This window comes from Triturus cristatus, chromosome 2_2 (genome assembly GCF_964204655.1).
Source record: "Triturus cristatus chromosome 2_2, aTriCri1.1, whole genome shotgun sequence".
Classification (NCBI taxonomy): Eukaryota; Metazoa; Chordata; class Amphibia; order Caudata; family Salamandridae; genus Triturus; species Triturus cristatus.
Window position 1 is genome coordinate 905,065,280 of NC_140582.1, and position 12,634 is coordinate 905,077,913.

Consider the following 12,634-nt stretch of genomic DNA (forward strand, 5'->3'; position numbering starts at 1 on the left):
GGTGGCACAGGGCACGCCTTAATCTCCTGAGTTCACCTGCTTTGTTGAACAGAGACATAGGACATTCTGTTGAGCGTAGAAGATCAGGTTTATTAGCTGCAGCTAAGTACAGTTGTCCCAGAAGTACACTCAGTATGTTCTTAGGAGACTGCCACTTTACTGCGTGGCGCACACTCTTTTATAGCACATAGATTCACCAAGAACACTCCCAATGCATACATGGTTATCCAATGAGAAGAGTTTGAAAACAAGATATAACCAATGAGAAAAGTTTGAAATCAAGATATCAAGTAACCCAAATAAACCTCTCTTCCAACTGTTTTTGTCACCCCTCCCCACAAGTTAATCAGTGGTAGTGTCTACAGCTCAACTTGCAGGTGGCAGGACATTTGAATGCTTTGGAGGACAGTTGTGAAATGAGAGAATACAAGTAGGGAATAGCGAAGGCCAGAAGATAAGATAAAGTCAGGAAAGAATGGTGTGTACCGATAGACAGTTGAGACAGGGTTTAGTCAAACCAGACGAGGATTAGTGGACTCAGCCAGTCCCTGACATCAGTGTTGTAAACAGAGGCAGAAGGTTATTTGACACGTCGCAGTAAGATCAGCATAAAAACTTCGTTCATTGTGCTGCCTGAGTGAGGGCAACACAAAATGGCGGTGGAACACAAAGAAATGGTGGCTGAATACAAGCGAGATCGAAAATCGAATTTCCTCAGACCCTCCTTTTGCCATAACTCAGGCAAAACACACAGATTTACGTTAATCTGAATCAATGTCAATAGCCATGAGGTCGTCAAACTGTTGCTGCAACATCATTTTAATGTTCTCTGTTTTCTGTGACTCAGGTCTTGGGACACACAGAGTGGCACAAAGACCGCAGATGGTGGGGCCACACTGCATACAGAGACAACAGGAAAAAATGATGGCCAAAACCACTCCAAGGAAGGTTAGTACCTTCCATCCCCATTTAGATAGTAATCCCCAAAACCATCCTAATAAAGACCAATCTCCTTCGTCTTGATGAATCGATTCGGAGATCATGTGTAATTTGGAGATGGCTTGGTATACCGTAGGGGAGTCGTCAGGTATATAAATACAACAGCTAGATCCGATCAATTTACAGACTCCACCACGATCTGCAAGAATAACGTCTAGTGCAATCCTGTTCTGCAAAGTCATGAGACGATCCGCCTGAAGTTCAGCTGTGAGATTACTCAAGGCTCCCACAGTGACATCTATGGTAGTCTCAACAACACGAACCAGCTGTCTCATGTTTCTGCTGTTGGCCATTGAGCCCCAAAAAGGAAGAAATCCTTTGAGGAAATCACTTCCCTCTTGTCCTGCCGTGTCTTTAGAATCAATAATCCCTCTGCCATATCTGTTTCTATGATGGCCTGAAAGAGCAGTGTATGTAGGAGGGAGAAGAAAAGCTATATAGCATGTTCCTGAAAAATCCGTTGGTAGCCACGTGTAAGCTCTATCGTGGCAGACAAAATATGTGCCCTGGGATGGCACTAACGGCGGTGAATTCTGAGACGTGTAGATGTATGTATGGGAACACATTTTTTTCTTTGTCCAGTGTCAGTAGTCTGGCCATTCATTTGTAAACAGAAATTACCTTGATGAGGGACAGTCCAAATTGGTGGAGATTTTCCCTGTTTAGTTTTATCTGTAAGGCTAGTAATGTAACGAGTCACGTTCCAATTAGTATATGTTTGTCTCTCGTCAACAGGAACCTTATTATTCTCCACAATTTTAGTCATAGCCACCATTCCCTTTATCAGAGAATTACGACTAAAATCTGGCTTACTGCCATAGGAACCAACTGGACGTCTAAATCGGCTCTGATATGCATTTGAAAATATTACAAAATAGGCCCAAGCGGAACCTTCATAAGAAAATGGAAGGACTAAACATGGCATCCCTTTATCTGTGGTATGAGGCATAAGTCCACACACCCAACAGTCGGTTGTGTTGACTACCAATTGGTGTTGGTGCAACAATTGGATAAATGAATTATTAAAATATTCTGTTCTCCTGATTAGTTCCTGTTGGGGAAGTGTATATAATTGATGTGGGGAGATAGTAGAATGAAGAGGCAAGGAGATAGAATTAGGGACAACTTTTTGCTGCATAGCATGAATAACCCAATCTACACAAGCCAATAAGATCCACAAAATTATAGAAACACAATGTTACGCCACATCGACCGTACAATATTTTACAATATTTCTTTCTCCTCTCTTCCTTATTATCTTTCTTTCCTAATTTAACATCCATCCTCTAAAATTGTTGCTCACGGCAATCTTCCTTACTCACTTGGCTGTGATTATTAGCCGTCCTATGATACTGCAAGTCCTGGGGGCCTAGCCATTATACAGGTCACAAACCAAGACTCCTACCGTGACCCTGCAACCTGGACAGATGATAAATGTAGCAGAAGAGATGGAAATCTCAGGTGTCCTTGACCAATCTAGGTCTTAAATTGTATCTAGTCCTTGTTGGTACAGTTTGGTCTTCAAATAGGGTCTGTGGCTCTGTAGTGTTTAATCGGAGATGAGAAGGTACGGCTTCTTGTAGAATGTCGTCATCTTCTTTCTCCAATCGAGTTCCATCCAGGTGTGCACTACTGAAAGGTATGAATCGGGGGACTTTTTCTCCTTCAGAATCACCTATACCCTTACGAACCCACTGATCAAAAGGCAAAGGCAAGGGCACTTTCTTGCAGTGCACGCCGTGGATCCAGTTCTTTTTCCCTTCGACTTTTACTGCTGTGCGAGTTGTCAGAAGAACTTGTCGAGGCGCCTTCCAGCTAGGTTCCAAATTCTTTGTCCTCTGAAATTTTTTCACACAGACCCAGTCTCCAGGTTGGATAGAATGACCTGGGTCTGTGGAGGCTTCTGTTAAAGCGTTTTGAACCTGTTGGTGAAGAACACGTAATTTAGTGGTGAGGTCATGTAAATAGTCAATCAGCATTGGATACTGTATGTCAGAATACTTTTTTAGGGCGAGGGACTCCCCATACATTAACTGGGCGCCCGAAAACAATCTCGTATGGGCTGAGTCCCAAACGAGAATGTACAGCTGTTCTAGTGGACTGGAGAGCCAAAGGTAAAGCATCGGGCCAATTAAGACCTGTGCTGGCTTGTACTTTTGCAAGCTTAAGTTTGAGAGTGCCGTTATAGCACTCTACCAAACCCGCGTACTGAGGATAATTTGCCGCATGATACTTCTGCCTTATACCAAGACCGGTACACACATTTGCATAATTTGGCCTACAAATTCACTTTCATTGTCACTCCAGACAATGCGCGGCAAACCAAACCTAGGGAAGAACTCTTTTAGAAGAACCTTGGCAGTGGACAAAGCAGTGTTGTCTTTCAGGGGGTAAGCCTCTATCCCTCTGGAAAAGGCACATACCACTACTGGTAAGATTGTAAGATTGTTACATCGATCAATGTGAATGTAGTCGATTTGCAACACCTCAAAAGGATATGTTGGGGGAGCAAAATGACCTGCCGGAGTTGGGGTTCCCTTTCCTGGATTGTACATCAAGCAAATGATACAATGCTTCACCACATTATCTGCACATTTTGGAATCCCTTCATTCAGCCACACTGGAGCCAGAAGTTTACATATTCCTTTTGCACTGATGTGGGCTGGACCATGCGCTATAGTAACTACAGGCAGTACGTAGGCGTCTGGTAACAGCGAACGCTGGTGTTCTGACAATTCTATCCAACATCCTTTTGCGTCTAACATTCCTGTAATCTCTTTCCACTTTCTCAACTCTTTCTCTGTAGCATCTCCCTGAATCAATCTCACACTTTCTATTGTGTCCTCACACATCCCTCTTTCCCTGACCCAATTTGCAGGGCCCGCAACATACATGCGACTTGTAGCATCACTGGCTGTCCTTTTTGCTACCTCATCCGCAAAAGCATTTCCGCGACCATCATCAGTAATCTTCTTATGCGCACTGCATTTCACAATTGCTATCTGGGTAGGCAAAACAAGTGACTCAAGAAGATCAGTTACCAATTGACCATGCTGTATTTTAGTACCGTGGGAGGTAAGGAATTCTCTTTCCTTCCACAAACGACCGAAGCTATGCGCCACACCGAACGCATACTGGCGGTCGGTATACACATTCACTCTCTTTCCTTTAGATAACACACACGCTCTGGTCAAAGCTATCAGTTCAGCTGCCTGAGCTGAATTATGTCTAATGCGTGCTGTCTCCACAATTGTATACAAGGTAGTAACAGCATAAGCTGAAGTTGTCTCATCATTTGGGATTTTGAAACAAGACCCATCCACCCATAGGATCCCATCTGGATCCACTAACGGCGTATCTTTCAAATCAATCCTGCCTTTTGTCTCCTCCTCAGTATGGAGAAAACAATCATGTTGTTTCCGAATATCTTTCTCTTCTGGAAGAGGTAACAGTGTGGCTGAATTTAAAATATTACATCGTTTGATATGCACATGACTAGCCAAGAGCGTCAGCTCATATCCAGACAATCGAGCACTTGTAAGATGTTGTGTTTTCGTCCTATTTAGCAAGGTATCCACTGCATGTGGTACCATAACAATGAGAGTATTATCTAGCACCACTCCAGCAGACTGACGAATAGAAATCGCTGCTGCTGCTGTAGCTTTAAGACAACTAGGCAATGCCTTGGCTACTGGGTCTAACGTAGCTGAAAAATAGGCACATGGCCGCTGTTTGTCTCCAAATCGTTGTGTTAAGACTGACAACGCACAACCCTCTCTTTCATGGACATAGAGCGTGAAGGGCTTACTGTAATCTGGAGTACCCAACACAGGAGCATAACACAGAGCAGTACGTAAATCAGAAAAACTCTTCTGACATTCGTAAGTCCAAGGAAGAGGTTGGGGTGTGTCTTTCAAAGTGAGTGCTAACAAAGGTTTGGCCAACAAGGAAAAATTCAGAATCCACTGTCTACAATAAGAAGTGATGACCAGAAAGACGCGCACCTCTCTTTGTGTAGATGGCACAGACATTTGCGCAATTGCTTGAATTCGTTCTGGGGTTAATCGCCTTCCCTCCTTTGATAAGAGATGACCCAAATAGGTAACCTCTCGACGGACATATTGTAGTTTAGAAGGCGAAACCTTATGATTAAGATCAGACAAGTGACGTAACAGTACAACAGTCACAATCCTACAGACACCCTCTGAATCAGCAGCAGTCAACAAATCATCCATATATTGAATAAGAGTAGCACCTGGGGCAAAGGAAAAACATCGAGCTGACATTTCAGAGCTTCACTATAAATGGAGGGGCTTTCACAATAGCCTTGGGGTGCGCGCTTGAACCGGAAACTTCGGCCTCCTAAAGAGAAACCAAAAATATCCCTACTCTCTTTGGCAATGGGAATGCTGAAGAAAGCATTTTTCAGATCAATAACAGAAAACCAAGCCGCTGAGGCAGGTATCATAGTTAACAGGGCAGTGATATCTGGAACAACAAGAAACTGTGGTACAACAATTTTAGTGACCTCCCGAAGATCAATCACAAAACGATAAACAGGAGGCTTAGAAGGATCAGTGTGTTTAAGAACAGGAAGAATAGGACTATTACATACATTTCCTCTCGTTTCCTCAATCACACCCTTCTGAACCAAATCATAAATGATATCCAAAAGCGCTCTTTCACCTTCATTGGAAATTCTGTATTGAGGAATGCGTGGCAATTTAGCATTGGGCTTGAGAGTAACAACATAAGGCGGGATCTCAAGACAACTAACATCATTTGGACCCGTAGCCCAGAGCGTTGCAGGAAGAGAGAGCAATTCAGGTGGGAATTGATCTTTAGACAAATACATTGAAGGAATCAATTTCTGCCCTAAAGTAAGATGCACACCAGAAGGAGAACAATATATTGTTGCATGCATTCTTTTCTATAGATCCAAGCCCAACAGATTCTCGCCGCAACCAGTCGTTAAAAGAAGAGGAGGTTCCATATCATAATGGGCAATTGAAATAGGCAAAGGACAGGAGACCGTGTTACGAACTGGGGTGCCAGAAAATCCTACCGATACATTTGTTAAGCCAGACAAAGGTGCACTAGGGAGTTTAGAGTGAATGATAGAACTTCTCATCGCACCAGTATCTAAAAGAAAGGGCTCTGAAACACCCATTGTAGTGACATTGACATAAGGCCCATCCTGATTTACTGGAATCGATACAACTCCCCCACTTTGTCTATGGCTGTCCTAGTTAGCGTGAAGGCTTTCATTTTCACCTTCAACATGATAATTATCATTGTAATACTTTGTAGACTGAGTATTCTGCTGATCAAAGTAGTTCGTAGAATTTGGAGGGGGTAAGGAACGCTGTTCTTGAGGCATCACACCTCGACCTCTACCCATGTATATTATCTGGAAACCACCACGGCCTCGTGGAGCAGATAGTTCTCCCTTACGTTGCAATAAAACCGGGCAGCTATTCTTAAAATGACCTTCCTCTCTACAATAGGCACATTGGTTAGGACCTAATAAACGTCGCGGAATAAAGGGCTCAGGCTTTTGATACACCCTCTAAAACTGTGGAGGCTGTTGAAACTGGCGCTGAGTATAACGAGGAGGATATGAACTCTCGGAGTCTTTCAACTTATGTGACAGTTCGGGCAGCAAATTAAATACGAATTTATCTACAAATAATCGCTGTCGACCCTCCGTAGTCATATCCTGACCACTGTGATCAATAAATGTCTCCTCAAAATGAGTGAAGAAATCAGAGACACTCTCATCTTTCTTCTGCTTACACGCAGCTAATTTATCCCAATTAACTCGCAAGGCGGGCATCATCGTTTTCATTAAAGTAATAATCCTACCAGGGAGTTCTGAAATCAAAACATCAGGCTTAGCACCACCCACTTGGGCTGCATCCGCGACAGTTATAGCAACCCAATCGCCACCCAATGCTTGGGCGTGATCCTCTCTACAAATCCGAGCCCATAATGCTTGTGCGACTACATTTCCCATCAACATATCAATATCGGCTAAATTCATAATACAGGCATCAACAGTCTGGGACAACTCCTTATAATAGCCAGCAGGGTTTTTACGGGGATCCGGTAGAGACTGTTTAAGAGCCAAAACTTCAAATCTCTTCCAGGGGACATGTACCCATATACGCTGGAAGTGCGCGGGAACAGCTGGATTAGCACCTGCTTGTGCAACCGCTTCTCTCCACACTGGAGGAACCTCTCCCATGGAATAATGTTTGGATGTCAGCCTAACAGCAGGATCGGAATCAAAAAAAGTCTGTGAGGAAAATAAGGACCTAAAAGTGACAAGTGTCCTTACGGCATCCTCAACCTTAGAACCAACAATGAGTCCCTTATTGAAATTAGCCTGAACATCTAACAAACCCTGAGGAAGTAAACCCAAATCCATATCCTCCCATTCTTTAGCGAGAGTGTCACACATAACATTAAATACATATCTCTGCGTGGGCGCCTCCCACTGATGAAAGGTGGTCATGATATCTTTCACACTATACTGGGGACCATTCTCGATCCATTTGCGAGCGAGAGATTCCAATACCACCCATTCGTCGGAACCTGGGAGTTGACTACGAGACTGTCTTCGAGAAAAAGCCGGAGACATATTCAAAGCCTCAAATAAAGGAGACAGAAACCCAGAGAAAGTATCTGTGATTCGTTTGCGCACAGTAGGAGAATTAGACATAAGAACAGGGGACAAGGTGAACTAACAGAAGAATTAACAGTTATAAGGGGAGCCGAAGGCAAAGGAGATTGATGTTCAGGAAACGGAGGCAAAGAAGTCAGTGGCGGAAGAGGTGGGGGTGGCACTACCGGAAGGGGCAAATGCGGAAAAGCCGGAGCAGGCGGAGGCGCAACTAATGGCTGAACTGGTTGTAACAATGGGGGTGCATTAGCACCTTGTACATAGGAAGGAGGCAATCTCAATAAGTGAGACATCAAAGGGTCTTCCTCCGGATCCTTACTTTTATCAGAAGGGGAAATAGGCAACACCGGATAGCATTTATCTATTGCCATACGATGCTGTCTCTCTGAAATTTCCATTTCATGATTAATCTCATTATCTTTAAACTGCTGGGCAGCCTGTATAATCGTCATACTTTGTGTTTTCTTATCTCGCCGGGCTTTTTTTTTAAACAGAATTGCTTCCAAATTATCTAATATGTCAGGCTCAAAGCTACCATTCTGTGGCCACTGTAGAACACCATCGTTCTTCGTTTATCGGATCCATGCCTCATTAAAGGCAATGGGGCCAACACCATGTTTAGAATAAAGCTCATAAGTGGAAGTTCCAACCGGAGGAATTGGACAAGAGTCCTCCAGCCGGGAATCCCTATCACAACCAAAACAACAAAACTTTCTAAACTTACTCAGACCAGGCATCGTTATTTCACTGGACTGTTCACAAACATCAAGGGGTTAAATCAAATAACACAGCACAGCACAATCTGTACTCACCCCTCGGCTTCGGCTTTTGCAATAGCCGAATCAAAGACCCAAATCAAAAAAAAAACCGAAATAGTGGGAGCTACCCACCAATACTTAACTAAGTGTCTTCTTACGCCAACAGAGGCCCGTCTAATGTCTTGCGATACCATACATCACCAAAAGGGGCCAAAGCAAGGCGGCAGTCAGGGCAGCAGTCGACAGCAGCCGTCAGGAAGGAGAAACCGCGCTGAAAAAGACCTTCGGACCACTTCGACATAAAGGGGTCGCTTGACGTGGTTCGTGATTCCTCCAGAATTTTCTTGCGGGGTTCCTCACGACCCTCAGTCAAAATCGCTACCTCTGAAGCCTCCTCACAGAGGGCACCAATTGAAGAACCAGGGCCTCATGGGCCTGGTGGCGCAGGGCACGCCTTAATCGCCTGAGTTCACCTGCTTTGTTGAACAGAGACACAGGACATTCTGTTGAGCGTAGAAGATCAGGTTTATTAACTGCAGCTAAGTACAGTTGTCCCAGAAGTACACTCAGTATGTTCTTAGGAGACTGCCTCTTTACTCCGTGGTGCACAATCTTTTAGAGCACATAGATTCACCAAGAACACTCCCAATGCATACATGGTTATCCAATGAGAAGAGTTTGAAAACAAGATATAACCAATGAGAAAAGTTTGAAAACAAGATATCAAGTAACCCAAATAAACCTCTCTTCCAACTGTTTTTGTCACCCCTCCCCACAAGTTAATCAGTGGTAGTGTCTACAACTCAACTTTCAGGTGGCAGGACATTTGTATGCTTTGGAGGACAGTTGTGAAATGAGAGAATACAAGTAGAGAATAGTGAAGGCCAGAAGATAAGATAAAGGCAGGAAAGAATGGTGTGAACAGACAGACAGTTGAAACAGGGTTTAGTCAAACCAGACGAGGATTAGTGGACTCAGCCAGTCCCTGACATCAGTCTCGTAAACAGAGGCAGAAGGTTATTTGACACGTCGCAGTAAGATCAGCAGAAAAACTTCGTTCAATGTGCTGCCTGAGTGAGGGCAACACAAAATGGCGGTGGAGCACAAAGAAATGGTGGCTGAATACAAGCGAGATCGAAAATCAAATTTCCTCATCTGAACACATGGCTGATGCTGAGGACCACTTTCCTGCATCAGGAAACACTTCTGGAAGTAGGTGTAAAGATTCTTACACTTTGTCCTGGTCCAGCACAACCTTTTTTAATCCTTTGAGCACTATTTGCTTGTAAGCACTAGTTTTACTTTTATTTTTTTTAATTCATGTCTCTGGTTCCCCACATTGGATTTTCGTAACTTTGCTCTCTATCTGTTCATAAAAATATAACCTATTTTACAAATTGTTTTTTTTTGTGTGTTTGCGGCCTTATTACTAGTGGTAGGTCCCTAATTTTCTCTACTAATAAACCACTTTCTAACAAGCAACAACATGCCTTGGGAAATTTTGCATACAACCTAGAATAAAGAATAGGAACTTACAATCGCCCATCATGTCTTGAGTCACACAAAAAATATCAAGAACGAATAACATATTTCATATTAGAAAGGCAATGCTTGAGAGAAGCACAAAAGAAAATAAATGTGACTGTGTCCTGAACAGACATATATAATCCCACAAATCCACTCATCACACACATACATGCACACATTTCAAAATAATTAAGCCATCGGAACCCTTGTACACACAGGATGGTGTCAACATTATGACTTGATTAACTTATTTTTAAATATATACAGCTTTAAAGAAAGTTGACCTCTTAAAATGATCAGCTTTTTTAAGGAATCTTTTTAAGGAATGTTTTAGTTTCACTTTCCATAAATCTTGTGTGTTTAGCTTCAGGACAGATTCCTATAAACATATTTATATTAGTTACACTGATAGCATTTCTGATTTGGAGGAGCAGAGAATAGAAAGTTGCTGTTTAGTGATGTAACTTTCATTCACATTCTGATTCATTGTGGATTTGGAATAGTATGGTCTACTGTATCTGTTGCCATGGAAACATCAGTAGAAGTTAAAATGATTAATTTTAACACACCTAGAATATCACTGTATTCAGTGTTTGATTAAATACTTACTTGGAGCTGTCCCATGGCACTTTGGACAGCATTCTGCAGAGTTGCTGTTATTTCTGCACATACATGGAACCATATTGTGCTCATACTTCCTAATTGATCCCCAGTGGTACTGTGTCTAAGCAGAGCTGAAATAATTCTTGGCAGCTTTTAACACATTGTGATTATTTCAAGCAATACCTTGAGAGTGGCTTTTCTGCATAATGCTTCGGATTGACAGTTCTTACTTAGAGCTTGATTAAAATACCAACAGTATCTATCTGAGATGAGTTCTAAGGTTCATGTCATCTGTGATTCCACAGCAAACAATAATAGCCTGGCTACAACTTTGAAAAAAAAGCGTTTGAAAAGTAGGAGTGCAAAAAGAATCTCAAGTTTAAATCACAATGAAATCTGCAGAAAGATTTATGTAAAATCCAAAGAAGGCAGTGTCTCTATGCAGTGCATTGTTTGCACTTATAAGTAATAGGATGCAGTTGCGGTGTAAATGGTAATTTTTAACTGAAATATAGTGATTGCTATCTAATCTGAAAATCAAAAAAGCAATACATTTATCCTAGGGGAATACTACAGACAATTCTACCACTGTAACTTTCAATTGTGACAAAACGTTTTTTCGGCAGTGGTGGTGAGAACACACTGCAGAAACACTTTGCAGACTGCCCACTACAAGGGTGTGCTTGTCTTTTGCAGACATATTCTATCTAGGTGAGACATTAGATTTCAAGGACTGCAAAAGACCACTAGAAACAATAAGCTGGTGTACCGTACACATAACAGAGGGACACCTTTAGTCGCGCCACTGCAGAATCTCACTAGGTTATCTCCAGTAGCCTCTCTTTCTCTTCTCTCGAGTGTTGTGACGTCATCCAGGGACACCGAGATAGCAGGGCCTTTAGGAAGCCAGCAGACACAAAGTGTTCCCTCTTTTGCCTCACAACCATACACCAGTCAGCATCTCAAGTAGCTCCGGACTGTGACGGGAGCCCATCATAGGCAGAAAGCCACCCACCTATACCTGGAGAATAAGGTGGAAATTTGAACGGGCGAGAACTGTTCTACTCTAGAAAGAATACTAATTTGCTGGTTTTGACACCATGATGGGGTAATGATCTTGTTGGGCAGAGGGCTGGCTAGAGAGGGGACTGACCTGCTGGTGGCCCTGGACCTTTCAGCTCTAACCTGGGTTGCCTGGAGTTGATTATATATGGGGTCTTCGCTTGAAGGCCCGCTGGGCCACAGGTACCCCAGCAGGGATGGTGCATTGTGCAGTGCTCTTGAGTAGTGTGTTATGTATCTAATACTGTGTATTTTCCCTACCTCACCTAGTCAGAGGTGAAAGCTTGTGTAATGAATGTCAGTTACATTATTTGTCAAAGAACCCTTGGTGGGGAATGAGAATTGTTGGCAACAGGTGCCCGCATTTACGGGGCATGTATATGGAAAGAATCTGTTGGCTACAATAAATTTGTGAACTGTTTATCACTGGACTGAGGAATCATGGATACATGGATTTTGGTTTATTCATCTCAATAGTCGCTTGCTGTACCATCTGTGTGCTGCCTTCCTTGTTGCCGTGCAGTTATATCTTATTCTAGACAACAATGGTCCCTATAAGGAAGAATTTTTGAAAGCGAAATTAATATAGACTCAGTCGTTACTATATTGGCTTGTCTTGCCCAGCCGGACAGAGGTATTATATTTACTTTTAAACAATTTTAAAACAATTAGTACAGAAAGTACATGAAGTGGGACACAAGCCTGTGTCCTACTTAGCCATGAGGTACAAGAGAGAACGGTGAACAATAGGAGGCTCAGGCAATGCTAAAATTGGTTTGTTTCACATGAGTATACACAGAAATGTGAGGAACAAATCACAAAAAACACCTTTACAAATAAATAAATAACAGTTTTTCATATAAGGTGTATCAAGGTGTCGACGGCGTTTCGAACTGTGGAGAGAATGGGCGGTTCATCATCAGGACATAAGGTACATGCCTGTTAGGTAGAGCCTATTAGCCTGAAGGGAAAGTGTGGAAGGAAAATACAACAAAGAGGC